Genomic DNA, 14,774 nt, shown 5'->3' with positions numbered 1-14,774 from the left:
AGAAATAGGATTATAAAGTACACATGATGAGATCAGACTTTTTAGTTCACTAATTTCTGGTAATATTAACCAATGCCTATTTTTTTCAGCTGCAAAGTCTGCCCAAGAGTTACAGAAAATATCCCCCAAAGCATTAAATATGCAAGTGCGAAGGAGAGGTTAACAGGAGCTTTTGATACAGGGAAAGTGCAGGGTGTGATATGAGTGTGCAAAACATCAAGGCACTTCGTGTCTACGGAGGAAATAAAGCAAAACCTGGACACAGAATGGGAAGCCTACTGACCGTAAGTAGGCAGGAGGAGAAGGGGACGACAGAGGATGAGATGGTTGGATGGCATCACCGACTCAATGGAGATGAGTCTGAGTAAACTTCGGGAGTTGGTGATGGACAGGGAGGCCTGGCGTGCTGCAGTCCATGGAGTTGGAAAGAGTCGGACATGACTGAGCGACTGAACTGAACTGACTGACCGTAAGTAGGAGGGGAATCAGACGCAGGATGGCCGGCGTCATCCCGAGCACCTGTGAAGGCCCGTGGGCACCAGGGTAGATGGCCCCCTGGGCAGACAGGTGCTGGGAACATACATGAGTGGGGCCACTTGCACCCCAGATGTCCCAGCACATGGCTTCCCCACGTTATACACACCCCAACTTTGTGAGGTAGGTACGGACTCAGAGTTAAAGATGGAATCACTGAGATCCCAACAGATAAGAATGACTTATCCAACCCAACCTGGCCAGCCATCGGCTTTACCCATCTCTGGATCACCAAACCCCATGTTCTTGCTAAAACTACCAGGAAAGAGGCTGACTTAGAGAATGAAAAGTTTAAGAACAATGAAATTTTAGTAAATGCTGGAGACGGTATGGAGAAGAGAGAATCCTCTTCCAGTACCGGTGGGAATGTAAAGCGGTGCAACTGCTATGGGAAACTGCATGGAGGGTCCTTTAAAAACTAAAAACAGAATTCCCACGTGATCCAGCAACCCCACTCCTGGGCGTGCATCACACAAAAGTGTAATTCAGAAAGATACAGGCACAGCTAGGTTCACAGCAGTGCTATTCACAACAGCCAAGGCACAGAAACAGCCTGAATGTCCTTCAACAGATGGACAGATAGACAACGTGGCATATAAACAGAAACGCAAGGTAATACTACTCAGCCATAAAAAAAAAGAATAAAACGATGCCATTGGCAGCAACATGGATGCACCTAGAGATAATCACACTACGTGAAATAATCAGAGAGAGAAAGACAGTTACAATATGGCATCATTTATATGTGGAACATAAGACACAAATAAGCATGTCTACAAAACAGAAGACATAAAGACCAGCCTGCAGGTTGGCTGCCAAAGGGGTGGGGAGGGGGAAGGCCTGGGAGTTTGATTTGGACTTTTTCCTTGTTTTTTTTTTTTGGTCTTGCCAAGCGGCTTATGAGATCTTAGTTCCCTAACCAGGGGCTGAACTAGGGCCCAAAGCAGTGGACGTGCTGAGTCCTAAGCACTGAACTGCCAGGGAAGCTGGGTGTTGAGATGAGCAGATGCAGAATCTTATACATAGGATGGATGGACAGCAAGGACTACCTTAGAGCACAGATATTCAACACCCTACGACAGACCATAATGGAAAAGAACGTGCAAAGAGGATATATATGTATACATGTGCCGAGCCACTTTGCTGTACAACAGAAATTAATTCAACACTGTAGATCAACTACACTCCAACAAAAAATTTTTTAAAGAGGAACACTGAAATTTTCACACACCATAAAATCAAGTGTCATAAAATAGCATTTTGAAAAATACTCATTGGTTCTCCTTTGCCTGTAGACACAAAGAGATCATCACCCTAAAAAAAAATCACAGGAATGTTACTACAAGATGGAGAGTCATTTCAACTGATGCACTGGGACTATTCAGCAAAACCATGTAACTCTGCCAGCCACGCTACTATCTAGAGAGAAATTTACAAAATACTTTATTCCTTTCCCTCATCAGGAGTTCATGGAAGGCTCCTCTAGGGAAGAAAAGACACCCTTTCAGCCTGACATCAAAGCCACAGGACCAGCTACAGGAGTGCGGTATAGGCTTCAGGCAGGCAGACTAGGGGAGAGGAAGGAGCCAGGGGCCGGACCAAGGGTCAGAGGATGCCCCCTGCCCAGGCTGCGGGGGGGGGGGGAGCAGGAGGTGAGAAGTGGCGGGAGGCAGAAGGCGGCTCCCGGCCTCCCCTCCCGTCACCTTGGTCCTTCCCGGCACAGACTGAACGCGGCAGGACCTGCGAGCCTGGCCAGAGGTCCCCTAGGGCTCTGAACAAGGCGGCGGAGCAGATCACCTGGGCAGACCTCGCAGGGGCTGCAGCCCCCGCAGGACCGCAGGGACAGTCAAGGAAAGGAAGGACACGGCCTGAGCCACAAATGAGCCCCAAGTCCATGTGACTGACTTGGAATCAGCAGCCGGCAGCACGCCAGGGACAGGCATCGGGCAGGGCAGAGGTGCCGGGGGAGCCAGGGGCACTGAGGGGGATGAGCACGCTGGAGGGTCAGCGCCTCTCCCCGAAGCTGGAGGCAGGGCGGGGTGGGCAGCAGCCAGACGGGGGGACACGGGACCACAGAGGCTTTCACACGGCCGCGCACACTGCGCCTGGGAACAGGCACAACTGTGTGCATTTCCTCTGCCAGGCAGAGGCTGGGCTCCCCGAAGACACCAGAGAAGCTGAGAACGAAACAAACAACGCCCACCCTTTTTTTTTAATGTTCTTTTCCATTATGGTTTATCAAAGAACACTGAACATAGCTATTTGTGCTACACGATAGGACCTTGTTGTTTATCCATTCTATGTATTACAGCTTCATCTGCTAACCCCAAACTCCCAGTCCCTTCCTCCCCACCTACCCCTCCTCCTTGGAAACCCCCAGTCTGCTCTCTATGTCTAGGAGTTCTGTTTCTGTTTCACAGGTAAGTTCATCTGTGTCCAACTTCAGATTCCACGTGTAAGTGATATAGAGTCTCTGTCTTTCTCTTTCTGAGTTACTCCACTTAGCATGATACACTCTAGTTGTATCCATGTTGCTGCAAGTGCCATTATTTCATTCTTTTTCGTGGCTGAGTAATATTCTAGTGTGTGTGTGCGTGTGTGTGTGTGTGTACGCACACATCTTCCTCATCCATTCATCTGTCGATGGCCACTTAGGTTGTTTCTACCTCCTTGATACTGTAAATAGTGCTGCTATGAACACAGGGGTGCGTGGATCTTTCTGAATTATAGTTTTGTCCAGCTATGCGCTCAGGGGTGAGGTTGCTGGGTCATATAGTAGCTCTATTTTTGGTTTTCTGAGGAACCTCTGTACTGTTTTCCACAGTGGCTGCACCAACTCCCATTCCCACCAATTGTGTCAGAGGCTTCCCTTTCAACAGAAAATATTTTCTTTGCATTTCCAAGTTTAATTGTAAATCAAATCTTTCCACCCTGCTACACTGGCAGAAAAGTCACTTTTTACAGAGAACAAGTCATGGTATTTTCTCAAGAGAAGTCTTAAGATAAAAATTCTGCAGTCATTGTACATGGTCTAGGGAAGAATCAATGTCTCACAACTACTTCACTCTTGAGCCAGAAACAGCTAAAATATGCATTCAGACTGTTTCTACTCTAAAACAAAGGGGGGAAATCCTTCTAGGGAGCAAAATAGGAAAAAAAAAAAAAAAAGAGTCCACTTTCCGAAAAGCAGAACCTCAAACAAAGCAACTTTGAAGCACTGCAAGCCAGTGACAGGGCCACTGTGCATCCACTGGCAAATGGGACTCTCTTTTTCAGGAAAGGCTTTGGGGGTCGACCTAAGACAGTGACTGTCCGTACACAGCCGTGAGCTGTGAATGTCAGACGTCCCTACAAGCCCAAATGTTTATAAGGAGTGGGAGGGGAGAAAGGGCTGACAGCCTCATGTGAACACGACTGTAAATCAGCAAAATGTTTTCTAATAGTTTTCCATGTTGCAACATATCAGGTAGGTAGATTAGACTGTTCTTCCCAAATTGACAGCGTGTAGCAGAGCCTGCTGGTGATTCCCTTCCTTAGTAACAGAAACTCTGATTTTGATGAGTCTCATTGTTGCTTGGGGGGAAAAAAGCACACTTTCTAGCCTTGCTTCGTGGGCATGGCCAAATGATGGTGTTCTGGTCAATGAAATGAAAGCAAAAGTGTGCTGTGGCAACTTCTAGGAATTTTCCATGAAAGATGCCTGGCTCCCCTGTATCCCTTCTTTCCTCTTTCTTCCTTCCTTTGTCTTGGCTGACCTGACGGATGAAGTTCAAGCAACATCCTGAACCAGAAGGCAGCCTGCTAAGTCTGGGCTGCTGACAGTGGTGGTTTCTGGTATTGCTGCAGAGCCAGCCTGGGTTCCACATTAGAGAGATGTAAACGACATTCCTTTTAAGTCCCTCTTATCTGATTTTCATTTGCAATATAGCATTATTATCGGCTGATTCTAATCCTACCCAAAATTCAGTTTTCCAGCAAATCTGCTACTGAAAACTCCTTGAAATGGAAAATCTCCTAGGAAAGAAAAATACACTATTTACAAAGTACAAAGCAAAGAATTCAGTATATAAGTGAAATAAGTCAGAAAGAGAAAGCCAACACCTATTAAGATATCACTTATAGGGGAAATCTAAAATAAGACCCAAAGAGCCTACCTCCAAAACAGACACACAGACACGAGAACAGACCTGTGGGTGCTGGCGGGGGTGGGCGGGGCGTGAAGCAGACACGAGAACAGAATGGGGGCTGGGGACGGTATGTGGGTGGACTCAGGGTTTGGGGTTAACAGATGCAAAGGATTACATAAGGAATGGACAAAACCTTGGCCCTACTGTAGAGCATAAAGGAAAAAAAAAAATTAACTGGATCACTTTCCTGTACAGCAGAAATAAACAATATTGTAAACCAACTATACTTCAATTAAAAAGTAATTTAGGATAATCAAGCCAACATAACTCTCCATGCACCCTTCCCTCCCAAAGAAATGGCTCCCTTAATTTTTAGCTGGGGGCATGGTCACCAGCAGCGAGTTCACCCTCCTGGCTTCCCTGAGCTCCACGTGGCATGTTCCGGCTATGTTCTCGCCCACCAGACGTCAGCAGAAGTGACTGTGCTACTTCTGGGGCATGTCCTTCAGGAGGAGGGTGGTGTCTTTTCTGTCCATCCTTGGTCCAGACAGCTGGGATCAGCTGTGGTGGGCAAACACGTCAGAACCACAAGAGGGTGACAACCTCTGAAAGGAAGCAAGGAGACGGCAAAGGTCCCTGTCTCTGTCCCTGGGGCTGGGTGACAACCACTCCAACACGGAACTCAGCCATCTTTACAGTAACGAGGACGACTCTGTGTCTACAATGCATTTTATATTATCAACGACTGCATATCTTCTTCATCCATGAGTGTCTATGAACATCAGGAACTCCCAGCAGAGTACAAGCCTTCCGTCACCATGCCGACCTTTCTGGTTTGGTGCACTGAGGGCTTCTGAGCCCAGACAATAAGGATCCCGACACAGCCCAGAACCTGCAGCCTGAAAACAGAGAGCTCCAGACCCAAACGTGACTGTGGGGGCCCCGAATGCCCCACATCACAGTTACCTTCCCCAGAGACCCCATCGAGAGCAAGGGAAGCGGCCACTCCCCCGCCTCCCCGTCAGCTATGTGCATGAGCAGAGCAAACCCCACAAACCCAACAGCGTCGCAGAATCGTGTCACTCTATCATTTAGTACACTCTGGATACACCCTTCTTTTTTAAACAATTAATGGACAGGAGAACTTTTACCTCCTCAAACCCACACAAAGCAAAGCATGTAAAAGGAGCACTGGTTTCTTTATGCTTCCACAAAACAAGAAAGCAAACTCTGAGAGCATATAGTTTCACAGGAAACTGGAAGTCTGATCATCTCAAAACACACTCAAGGGGGAATGCCTGGCAGTCCAGCAGTTAAGAATCTGCCTTCCAGTGCAGGGCATGGGGCTTCAATCTCTGTGAAGAACTCAGACCCTGCATGCGGCAGGGCCACTCAGCCTGTGCATTAAGACAAACAGCCCACGCACCGGAGCTAGCCCTCGATGCAGCCAAAGATAAATAAGTGCGTAAAAAAATAAATTCAAAACCACACATGACTCTGAAATATTTCCCTAGAGAAGAATACTTTAATATCGAAATCTATGAATGTAGAATTCACAAAATAAGAGTATCGGAAATGGAGTTAAAATCAGGTTTCACAACCTACCAGCTGTGTGACCTGGGGAAGTGACTTTACTGTCCCTGAGCCCTGCAGACTCAGGTCTGCAAGATGGAATAGGCGCCAACACAGGCCAAGACCGTACCGCACCCGACCCGCGTCCGCTGGCTCCTCTTCAACTCATGGGCCACTGACTCACTGTATGGCCACGCACACTGCCCGAACTCATCACAGCTTCCTTCCCAGATCACAAAAGTCCATTTAGCTTCCAAAAGGCTACATCCAACTGTGCTTGGATTTTAACAAATGGAGAATATAGGCAATATTTAGTCAAACAGAAAATCACAGATTCTCTTTGACAGAATCAGACTATCTGGGGAGCTGCTGCAAACAGAGGGCACCCAGTGTATAGTGTACACTCCATGTATAGTGTGTACACAGTGTTTAGTGTACACTGTACACATTGTGTGTGTACACACCATGTATAGTGTACACATCATGTGTAGTGTGTACACTCTGTGTATAGTGTACACTGTACACACTGTGTATGTACACATCACGTATAGTATGTACAGTGTATAGTGTACACACCGTGTATAGTGTATACACACTGTGTATAGTGTACACACTCCCAAGAAAAAGCCACACACGGAACCCTCTCCACCGCCTTCATCTGTCCATCACAGTCAGGCCGACAGAACACTGTGTCACCTGCAGACGGGCGTGGTCCTCAAGGGGCCCATGGTGCCTTCTTCTGGACAGACCAGGGACGGCCGACTAGGACCAGCACGCCTCTCCCATGAGGTCGGGACTCATCCTTCTCCCAGGCGACCACCTACACACAGCAGCTGAGATGGGAATGGCTCACTGAATGACTAACACTTCCACTACTGAGGGGGGATAAACTGGGAGTCTGGGATTAACATATACACACTACTATATATAAAACAACCAATAAGGACCTACTGAATGAACAGCACAGGGAACTCTGCTCACCTAAACTGAAAAACAATTTGAAAAAGAATGGATACTTGTATATGTATAGCTGCATGACTCTGCTATACACTGGAAACTAACAAAACATTGTAAATCAACTAGAGTCCAATATAAAATAAAAACAAAAAAATTTTTTAATTAAATTAAAAAAATTTTAAGAGTTGTGTTTGTGGTCTGTGAAACATCATTTAAAGGAGCTTTATTACCTAATTTAAAGGAGATCTCACCTGCAAGATGATTATGCATTTAGCTACCCATGAAAAACCTTTTTTTAAAGAGCTTTTTACTACAGAAAAACCTAAAAAAAAAAAAATACTGGGAAGAGTAAAATGAGCTGCTACATATGGATGCATATACATATCATCAGCTTCACCAATTACCAATAGGGACTTCCCTGGTTAAGAAGACAGTGGTTAAGAATCTACCTTGCAATGCAGGGGACGCAGGTTCAATCTCTGGTCCGGGAACTAAGATCCCACAAGCTGCAAGCTGCAGAGCAACTGAGCCCCAGAGCCACAGCTACTGAGCCACAACTAGAGAATCCATGGGCCACCCTGCATGACCCAAGGAAGATCCCATGTGCCGCAAGTAAGACCTGACACAGATGAATTAATTAACTACAAACAGGAGGGGCGCGGGGAGGTTTAAAAAGGAGGGGATACATGTATACTTACAGCTGATTCACACTGTTGTACAGCGGAAACCAATACAACATTGTAAAGCAATGATCCTCCAATTAAAAACAAATTTTTTAAAAAAATTATCAATACACAGACACCCCTGGTCCATCAAATCCCACCCAGTCTTTCTCCCAGAAACTGTGTCAATAAATCTCAGAAAGCACATTACTTCATCCAAAAACCGTTCAGCACATGTCTCTAACAGTAAGGATTTCCTTAATATCATGAAATACAGTGTTCGGATTCCACAGACCACCTGCAAGCGTCTTTTCGGCTCCTCCCCCATGAGCCAAGACCCTGCAGCTGGGTACCTCCCTCAGCCACCGGGGTCTCTCCCCACCTTCACTTCCTCACAATTTATCTGCTGAAGTAACGGGATCCTCTGTCCCAGGGTCTCCCAAAGGTGACCTCTGGGTCTGCATTCCCACAGTGTCACTCAGAATATCCCTAATGTTTCCAGGAAACTGGAAGCTGGATAAAGTCCACTGGTGAGATTTAAGCACATAAAGCCTGATCGTCTCCTTAAGTCAGCAGCCTAGACTGCATCACACCTTGGAACTCAGTCTCTACTGAAGAGAAATTATCTCTATAAAAAGAATCTTCCTTTCCTTAAATATGTTTTCCCTGAGGTATAGGCATAGTTCATACAAGTAAATGCTTGGATCTTACTTTTTATTTCAAGTTTTCAAAATAGTAAGTGGGTTCCCTAGACTCTTCTAGGACTGGGTGGCTGATGGACGAAAAGGGGAGGGAGATACGGAGGGCAGCTTTATATTCCCCAATGTCTAGGTTCTGACAAGCCACGCTTTGAGTCAGAGAAAACACCAGAAAAGTGCAGCAGAAAGGAAAAATGCTCCGTTCTGACCACAGTTAGTCAAGAAAGTAGATACCCTGGTCTAAATTTCTCTTATACTTTAGCTTTTTGGGTTCTGGTATGTATTCTTTGGTTTACAGTTAGCAAATCTTTCTGGCAAGCCAGATGCTAATTGCTAAGGGAAAATTTGACAAAACTTGAAAAAAGCGAAAAGGTTTTTTGCCTTTTAACAAAAGTAATATGTTGGTTTTTCCTTCCTCCTTCAAGTGGTAAGTTAAAAAAAGAACACTCTGCAGAAAGAGTGTGATCTTGTTTCTCAAAAAAACTTACGATATAAATTGTATGTGTGTGTGTGTGGAAAATTAAAAAGTGTGAATGCATGATTTCATACATTTTATGAGAAACTGAAGGGAGAGTGTAAATAAACCATTTGCACTAGTTATCACAGGGAAACCAGGGTACAGAGATCGAAACAACTGAGTCTTGATCTGTTTATTGCAACAAACTTGCGTTGCTTTCCAAACTGAAAGTGATGACTTTGAGCATCAATTTACATGCTACACAGTTTTCAAAGCCCCAAAATGATGGGAGATTCCTTTATTTCCAGACACTGAAAGACCACCTCTGCCATGATAAGCTAGCACAGAGACAAAGGAGAATTTCCCAGGCCTCCGTGGGCACTGCTGATGGGCTGATGAGTTAAGTGACAGAAGTCTACAAAACCACATTAGCCCCCGCAGGATAAGTAATTAGCTAACACCTTTTATTTTGCACAGGAGGAGACCCTCAAAGGAAGAAGTGACCCTCTTTTTATAGGCAGACAATAGGCCCTATATATCAGAAAGGTATGCACTATTGCTTTGAAATGTTTCCATTTGCTTTCCATTTTTTTTTTAAGAATTTCCAATGTTTCCATTTTTTTTTAAGAACTACAATGACTTAAATTACTAAACTCCCCACAGACTACACAGTCCATGGGATTCTCCAGGCCAGAATACTGGAGTGGGTAGCTGTTCCCTCCTCCAGGGGATCTTCCCAACAAAGGGATCAAACCCCAGGTCTCTCACATTGCAGGCGGACTCTTTACCAGCTGTGCCACCAGGGAAGCCTGGTATTTAATTTAAATAAGGTTTAAAACCTTTTTTAAGAAATAAAGCAATTTATGGCTATTTATCCAAATGGCTCAACCAAAAAGCTACCACAACTTCAGTGACTGAGTCACTGCAGAAACTGGAGGAAGAAAAGGTGACAAGAAGGAAGGCAGAAGCTGCACTGATGAACAGGTCACGCGGGCCCCTGCCACCCCGTGGGCTCCGATTCACAAGAAGGTGGGAATTCACTGAAGACCACCACACAAAGATACGTAAAGATAGTCCTCTGAGCTGTGACAGATGGATTCAAAACGAACCCGACTCCAACAGACAAGGGGATATTAATTCTGAACCTTTAAATGAAAATTTAAACATATCCTGCAGACACTGCTGCTGCTGCTGCTAAGTCGCTTCAGTCGTGTCCGACTCTGTGCGACCCCAGAGACGGCAGCCAACCAGGCTCTGCCGACCCTGGGATTCTCCAGGCAAGAACACTGAAGTGGGTTGCCATTTCCTTCTCCAACACATGAAAGTAAAAAGTGAAAGTGAAGTCGCTCAGTCGTGTCCGACTCTTAGCGACCCCATGGACTGCAGCCTACAGGCTCCTCCGTCCATGGGATTTGCCAGGCAAGAGTACTGGAGTGGGGTGCCATTGCCTTCTCCGATCCTGCAGACACAGAATTCGAATATAGACTAGTCTGAAATCTACCCACTAGGCAAATAAATACCAACACAGCACACAGTATAACTACCTTTTTTGGAGATGCTGTGGGATCTTAGTTCCCTGATGACCAGGGACAGAGCCCATGCCGCTTGTTTGGAAGCTCAGAGTCCTCAGCACTGGACTACCTTTTTAAGGAAAAAAGAATCAAAGAACTGTAATGATTCCAATAATACTAATGAAATCGAAGGATGGTTCTCCTACATACCGTGTGCCTCATTCAGATGTCACCTGTCAATCACATCCTTCCTGCATCCCTGGTCTTTCCATCACAGCAACAGTGTTTCATTGAAGGATCAACCCTTCTGGAGTTCAGGGTTTCTTTTGGGAGTGATAAAGATATTCTATATGTGATAATAGTATTGGTTGCTCAATTCTATGAATATTGTAAAAACCACTGCACTGAACATTTTAAACAGGTGAATTGTATGGTATGCAAACTGTATCTCAAAAAAACTATTACAAAAAGAAAAAAAAAACAGGGTGTACTTAGTCCTCTATAAACATGCTTTTTACAGAAACAAACATATAGACTAATTCATGCTTTAAATGGGATTTTGACTATAGAAAGATGACACTTTCAAACAAGACTGCAGAAAAAGGACTTTGATGAGGTAAGTACACAGAGAAAAGCCAACTCTGTCTTAATTTCTTACACAGGAAAAGTGACAGAATCATTCTCTAAATTCAAGTAAATTTCAGCTTAATGCATGAAAAAGTACATTGTGTATTACAAATCTACTTATTGACATTAAATATGCAGCTTTTGTTTTTTTTAGCTTTCAATTTTGAAATTTCAGACCTACCAAAAAAAAGTCATAAAAATCACATGAAGAATTCCCATATATCCCTTCATCTGCACGCTCCAAATGTTAAGATCATTCTCTACTGTAATATTAGCAACCTACTAAAATGACATAAAATGACAAAATGATACAACAGAAGAAACGAAAAAAATTATTAAAGAAGAGTTTAAGAGATTAAAGAGATTTCCATAAATCCCAAGGTTTCTTGGAGGCAGGATGAGACCAGAAGTCAACATGGGCCTTAATGGCAATACACTCTTTTAATGGCTTCTCTCTGGCTAATTACTAAAAGGGAATCCCAACTGCACCTGTAGACTGAATGCAGCTGCCAGGTGCTGATCACAAGATGCCCTAGAAGGATGCACTGGGTCCAGGAAATGAAATCTCCCTGCTGTCCTACAGATAAGAGTCAGGGGCAAATATACTACTTGCTGCAGTCATAACCACCCTGGTACCAAATGCCTTCAACCATGCAACACACAAGAGGATCCATCAGCATGCAGCACGCCTTCAATTCACACCACAGTACCGGTCAATTACATCTCCATAAAGCTGGAAAAGTCACTTGTGCAACTACTGAAAAATACAAGATACCTACACTTCACCTTCAAAGATTCATACAAGCATGGGCAGGGATCCTGGCATCTTAGGTTAAAAAAAATCCGTGAAAAAAGCAAGCTTGAACTCTCATAATAGCACTTAAAATTCCTTCCAACAACCTGGAAAAGGATTAACCGGGTTCTCATTGACACTTCAAGAAACAAGGTCTTACATCATCATCACTTTTAGCAAATAACTGTATACAGGAACTTGACTTACGTATGAACTGACTACAGCTTTTGCTTTCAGTACTCACTGACGATTACTTAATGGCCCTCACAGCTGAGCATCTGAAACCCCAAAAGCAGTTTCTATTAGTTTCCCAATCTTCTGCCTCCTCAGGACACAAATGTCAACCTGAGGCCATGGTGTGGAAACTTTCAAACAGGCTCACAGAGCTCAAAGGGAGCAGCAGCTTTAGGGGCCGTCTTGTGTGGTCTGACGGCCTGCCCCGCCCCCGGCAAAGACCACTCAGCAGAAACGGGCTTTAAAAGCAGCTCCTCCAGGCTCAGGGACCAGAGCCGCCTCTGCAAACCCTGCTCACAGCCGCCTCTGCTCACAGTTCTTACCACATTCCCCAACATCCTCTGTGCATGTCTCTCTCCCCGATCATACCTCTTTGAAGACAGGAATCCTGCCTTAACTCCTCAGACTCCCTTCTCTCAATGTCATTCACTCAAAACTGTTTGCTTAACAAGACACTAAGGACACAAACAAAGTTGATTTTTTTCTTGATTATTGTATTTGTTCAACAGGGACTTATTTTAATGCCTACTGTGTCCTGTACCATGGGTAAAACAAATGTATGAGAGTAACACCTTTACAGAAAGTAGTTCCATCTTGTTTATCCTTAGGAATTTGGCACCTGTGGCCATGTGCTCTAATTTTGTCCTTAAATATTCCAGTCATATTCACAAAAACATTAATTCAGGCCTCAGCTCTCTGATCATTTACCTAATTATGTCAAAGTGCCTCTTCTCTCTGCCTGGATCAAGTCAACATGTCCCAGATTTTCTCTACGATCAATAAATTGAGAGAGAGAGAGAGAAGGCCTTAAAGGGGTCACGATGTAAACTACCATTGCCCTCAAGAAACTCAGTCTAATCTCACAAGGAACTCTCATTCTCTATCACCTACACTGTTCACTGTTCCAGAATGTACTCAGATAAGTACAAACCTAAGGTTTGAGGATATTTTCGTTATTATTATGGAAGCTCCCCTCTAATGTAACTGAGCACTATAAATACACAGATTAATGATAATCCACCTGAACTGACAGTGACTACAGTTCAATAATAGGAAGTCACCCACCCATCTAACCACCTGTTCCTTAAAGGCAAAACTTTTTCCAGCACAAGCACACGTGCACACACACACTTACATGCACACACACACAGACACACACACGCGGTCCCAGGTGCCCTGCAAAGACGCAGGGACACAGTCCCGGTCTGACCACTCCTGCCTGGACAAGAGAGTCAAAGTGAAAGTTGCTCAGTCGTGTCTGACTCTTCGCGACCCCATGGAATATACAGTCCGTGGAATTCTCCAGGTCAGAATACTGTCGTGGGCAGCCTTTCCCTTCTCCAGGGGATCTTCCCAACCCAGGGATCGAACCCAGGTCTCCCTCACTGCAGGCAGGTTCCAGGAGCCTCTCTGAAAACCACAGCCCAACTGTCCTGCGCCGCCCAGTGGCTACACTGAAAAATGCAAGTCAGCAGGAGCAAAGCAAGCAGCACCTCTTCAAGACCACTGTAACAGCAATAGCGCGTCTTCTCCTGCCCAGACACCCCCTCGGGTCACTGTCCCCTGCCTTTGGTGCCATCACAGGCTGGGCCTGCCTTGCTCCCCGGCACCGCTGGCCTGGGGTCTCGGGCCACAGGCTCAGGCCTCTGCTCCCCAGCCAGCCGCCCCATGGCTCCCAGCAGTTTGAGGCCAAGGACCCTATTTCATCCAGCTTCGTACTCCCAGAAAGCACACTCTCCAGCAGAGAGGAGATATCCAAATATTTGGTTTTTTAAAAAGGGGAAGAAAACTGGGACAGAAAGGAGGGAGGAAGGATGTTAGGGGAGACGTGGGGCAAGGGAAGAAGCAGAAGACGACAAATTCAGATCCAGCAAAAATGCACGTGACCGCCGGCCCCGGACGGACAGAGACCGCTCAGGCCCTGGGCCCGGCTCATCATGCGCAGGCAGCTGGGGTCCACACTGCAGAGACCCCGTGACCCGGACACCCCACAGCCTTGCCCAAAGCTCCTCAGGTCGGGGAGGGAAGCACCCACTTTCACTGACACGGGACTTTCCAAAGCCAGGTCTCCACCGCCTTTGTCATCTTACACCTCCTCCATTTGGGGTTTAAAAAATAGTCTTCACTTCACAGATATGAACAGATATGGACACCGAAATGCCATCACTTAGTACTTGCGAGTGTCCTCTTCAATCACCATCCTGGAATTATAGTAAGAGGTCACTGCACGAAGAAATTAGGCAAGACTTACGACTTCCAAGAAAAGGGGTGAATCCCAACCAACCATCTGGCAGAAAGAATACAGGCCAGAGACCTATGCCAGGGCATCAAGGGAAAGGCCGTGGCACCAAGGGATGTGCAGAAGGCTGGCACGCAAACGTGAGGACTGAGTTGGGGCAGAGGTGTAAGGGGAGAAGTCAGCCAGCCTCGAGAGCAGAGCCGCATCGGTAGAGAAGGACACATTCTGAGACCTGACGGTGTTTGGAGGCAACACTAGACAGACCCCAGTTAGAGAAACTACCAGTGTCTGGAAGAAGACCCTCGGGGTCTCAGTGAGACTTTAATTCCTGATCCCTGACAACCGGTAGGAGGAAACTTTCCA

At 45.7% G+C, this 14,774-nt stretch overlaps 1 protein-coding gene across 1 annotated transcript in view; it reads right to left on the bottom strand.

Annotated features, from left to right (window-relative positions):
- DST (dystonin) overlaps positions 1–14,774 on the bottom strand; it is a 406,366-nt gene that overhangs the window by 314,643 nt on the left and 76,949 nt on the right.

This window comes from Bos grunniens, chromosome 23 (assembly GCF_055505025.1).
Source record: "Bos grunniens cultivar Pamir isolate PY7600 chromosome 23, Bosgru_T2T1.0, whole genome shotgun sequence".
In the NCBI taxonomy this organism is placed as follows: Eukaryota; Metazoa; Chordata; class Mammalia; order Artiodactyla; family Bovidae; genus Bos; species Bos grunniens.
This window is presented reverse-complemented; position numbering and strand designations above follow the sequence as displayed.